At 48.6% G+C, this 3,901-nt stretch overlaps 1 protein-coding gene across 1 annotated transcript in view; it reads left to right on the top strand.

Moving 5' to 3' along the window:
- Positions 1-345: 345 nt before the first annotated feature.
- The window catches only part of LOC311335453 (uncharacterized protein), a 10,610-nt gene continuing 7,054 nt past the window's right edge, over positions 346-3,901 (top strand). Inside the window, exons 1-2 of the mRNA XM_084463404.1 lie at positions 346-470; positions 770-1,330. The gene's annotated coding sequence lies outside the window, so the exon portion shown is untranslated. The remainder of the gene's footprint in view (positions 471-769; positions 1,331-3,901) is intronic.

The following is a 3,901-nucleotide window of genomic DNA, read 5'->3' as shown; positions in this document are numbered from 1 at the left end:
CCTGATGCATAGGGTTATAAATCTCATAACATGATCAACTCTGTTTCACAACACTGCAGTTCACACGTCTCTCAATTGTGCTTCCTTTTTGCAAAGAGGCTCTTTATTCCTTTCTTTCTAAATCCTTATAACCCCTTAGTAAACACAAGTGGAGTGATGTGATTGGTCAGAATGGATAAAGCCCGTCACCCAGTTATATTCTCAGCAAGACCGACAGAGGGCATGGGGAGCAGCACAGATACAATAACGCAGATGAAGTAACCAAAACACACAGAGTACCAGACAGTAGGTCAACATTACATCAAAGGGCTGGTGAGCCTACATCGCAAAGTCACATTGCAAGGGCCGCCTCAATTTTTATGTTGTTTTGATTATTGCTGATGAATTCATCAATTATTTGTCCTTAAAATTGTCGTGTGTTTGAAACTGCCCCAGCGAGACGAGGCACAGAAGAGGTTTCATTCAACCAGGTCGGTAGATTTCCATTGATTTAGGATCTTACAGTAGGGCTATACACTACAAGTCTCTTGAGTCCTATAGACCTACTCTCCATATGGCAGTTTTTGGGAAAACTGCCATGGAAATCCCACGATGAATTCTGATGCACAAGCCCTATACCTTGTAGAGTAAGTAGGCCTACAGTCTGTGTCCTTCCATCTCTCTCTCTCTCTCTCTCTCTCTCTCTCTCTCTCTCTCTCTCTCTCTCTCTCTCTCTCTCTCTCTCTCTCTCTCTCTCTCTCTCTCTCTCTCCATCTATATGGCAATCCAGATGAAAGGAGCTTAATTGGCCAGGAGAATAACCTAACCTTATTATCCGTTCGGCCCGCATCTCAACGAAATTGGCTCCGAGCCCGATATCCATACCTCCCGTGCCTCACCCTCTCAACTCTCCCTCCGCAACGGGATTCTAAGAAATGGGCGCGAGAGCGAGAAGTAAAAACGTGACTAGGCACCCAGAGCGCCTAGTTATGCAACGACTGACCTACTAACATACATTTACAGACACGGCGAGGGAGAGACAGAGAGAGGGAGAGCGACCCACACACTCACTCACACACACACATACACACACAAACACACACACACACGCACACACACATATAGAGGGAGAGGGAGAGCGAGAGAGAGAGCGAGAGAGAGAGAGAGAGAGAGAGAGAGAGAGAGAGAGCGTGCGCGAGAGCAAGTTCTTCACATAGCACGGAGCACGGAGATGATCCGGGACTCGGTATTTACGGAAACCACTGACCGGAGCGCTGTGTTGTGAACCGGAGGGACATGCGGCATCTCCAGCCACCAGTGGTTTAACCGGAACGAGGCTCGCTGCACAAAGGTATGTCCTAGTTGAATTCACCTAATTTATTGCATTTTCTACACAATGACTGCAGTGTTCATGTAGTAGTAGGCTACCCGGTGATCAGAACCACGTTGTTCGTGCATTGTCTAGGTCGGATCTCGTCCCGATGACTGTTGTTGATGTTTTGGTGTTTTGGTGAGTGATGTGTGTGTGTGTGTGTGTGTGTGTGTGTGTGTGTGTGTGTGTGTGTGTGTGTGTGTGTGTGTGTGTGTGTGTGTGTGTGTGTGTGTGTGTGTGTGTGTGTGTGTGGGGGGGGGGGGGGTCGTTTGTTTTGGTGCGACGCTGCGTTTTCTCAATGTCAAAGCGCGGTTGGTCTCCTCCGCGTTGGGTAACGGGGCGGCCGGGGGCGGTGGGGGTCCATGCCGGCGCACGGCATTCCTTCACTTGAGGGGGTCGAGGGTCGGCCGCAGTTTAAAGCGTCTGAGACGATTTAGGGTCAAAACCAGTGCTACACTGGTATGATCACGGTCGTAATAATGTATCCAGCGTGCCATGATGCAACGGGGCCATTCGTGGTACATGGTGTGGCATTGCAGTCCCGTTTCATAACATGCATCGAAACTGCCGATCTGATACCGATTTAAAATTTGTGATCTCATCCGAAATGTTAATAGAATAACAAACCAATTATAGCATGCGTGATGAACAAATGAACAATAACAGCAGAGAGCCTCGATCTGTTCTGCGGGGTTCGACGTCCACGCTTCTCCATGTCACGTGCGCTCCGCTCTTTGTAAGGTGAGCGCGGGGGCGCACCCGGGTTAACCCTTCCTCGACGTGCTCGAGACACAAAACAGCACCAGGAGATCGGCGCGCGCGCGACCGCGCTCCTGTAGAGATGACTGGTTATGATAACAACGGAGATGCTGAGCGGGCGAGTGCCCGGTTATCAGATGAGGTAACTGTTGGCATCTCTCCCGACACAACTGGGTCAGGTTTGGGTCAGGTGGAGACTGTGGTCGAACACACACACACACACACACACACACACACACACACACACACACACACACACACACACACACACACACACACACACACACACACACATACACACACACAGTCTTGTGAGGCTTGTTTTTTTGATAGTCCGAAATATTCACCCGGGAGTTTTTGTTAATAACGGAGCAGAGGGTGGGTGCCTTTGATTTGTTGTGTTTTTCTTGTTAATATTGACACGAAACATTATATTGGCTATACTATATTTATTATATATAAATATAGTATAGCCCCCCCATCACTCCCAGTTGACATGGGGCCTATAACCACGCACACAATCATAATGATTATCATTTTAAAGTGGTCAACCTCATCAGTATGTACATAGTAGTCGCAGCCGGTAGTGTGATAGTCGTCACTTTGTATTTGGACCCCCTCCCGCCTCGTCCAAGGTGAGGGGACACCGGGAGAGGTGCAGGCGTGCGGTCGTTGTTTACGTGCATCGAATGTAAACCATTGCAGAGACGTTGTCGAGGTTATGCGGGTTGCATAATAATACATGAATGAAATAATTAACACGGAGACTGGGGAGCAGGGGGGATTATTACGCAACCGGCGGAAAGCCTCGCCGGTCTCCGGCCGGCGCCGCGGGGGCCCGCCGCTGCGCATTGGGTTGGCCCGAGCGGCAGGTCGCTGTGCCAGCTCCTCTGAATGTAGGTCATGTTAGTCCTGAGGGACGGGTTGTCTGTGAAGCGCACCGTGCGCCAGAGGAAACCTGCGCCATAACAAAGAAACGCATTAGTACGACTGTTATTATACACGCGTAATCAGAAACATGTTCAGAGTTCACCTAGACTCTGCATAGCCTCCCCACGTCCCCACCCCTCTTACGAACTTATTGTATGTTGTACGTCCTGGCACTTAATGTACGCACTTTTCGTATGTTGTACGACCTTGCACTTACAAATAGCATAGGAGCATTGTGTAGCTTCTTCTCCTAGCTATCTTTGTTCTATAAGGTGAAGGGGTAAACCTAGCGATTTGAAGTGCTTGGCACTTGTTTCTATGAACATCCTTACTATACCTACAGTGATATATTGTTTCTCCTTCTTCTGACAAATTTACTTATTCTAAGTCGATTTGGATGTGATGTGAAAAGTGTCTGCTAAATGCCCTAAATAAAAGTGTAAATGTAAACAAAAATCTGAATTCTGAACCAAAATAAGCCATTATTACACTTATAGCATGACCTGACCTGGAAATCTCATAGCGTCTATTGTTACTAGTTCTGCTTTTTTGTCAGTATTTCAGCCTAGAGTTTGCAATGTTCATGAATGAATCAATGGCACTGGTTGGTCATGAGGAGCGGTGTCTTGGCCCCTGGACCCTGCCTGGGCCCCTGGACTCTCAGAGAATCTCCTGGCCCCATGGGAGCTGATAAAAGACGAGGGCCGTGCTTTGTTGTTGCTCCGTAGTCTGGAGCGTTTAGTAGGCCAACCGAGCTCATGTGACTGGGGAAGCACATGGAGAGTGTGTGAGAGAGAGAGAGAGAGAGAGAGAGAGAGAGAGAGCGAGAGAGAGAGACACTTATCCGCCTCCCTGCCCTTC

The sequence above is a fragment of the Micromesistius poutassou genome (assembly GCF_964030765.1).
Source record: "Micromesistius poutassou genome assembly, chromosome: 1".
NCBI lineage: Eukaryota > Metazoa > Chordata > Actinopteri > Gadiformes > Gadidae > Micromesistius > Micromesistius poutassou.
The sequence above is the reverse complement of the archived record's forward strand: the minus strand, read 5'-3'. Positions and strand labels throughout refer to the sequence as shown.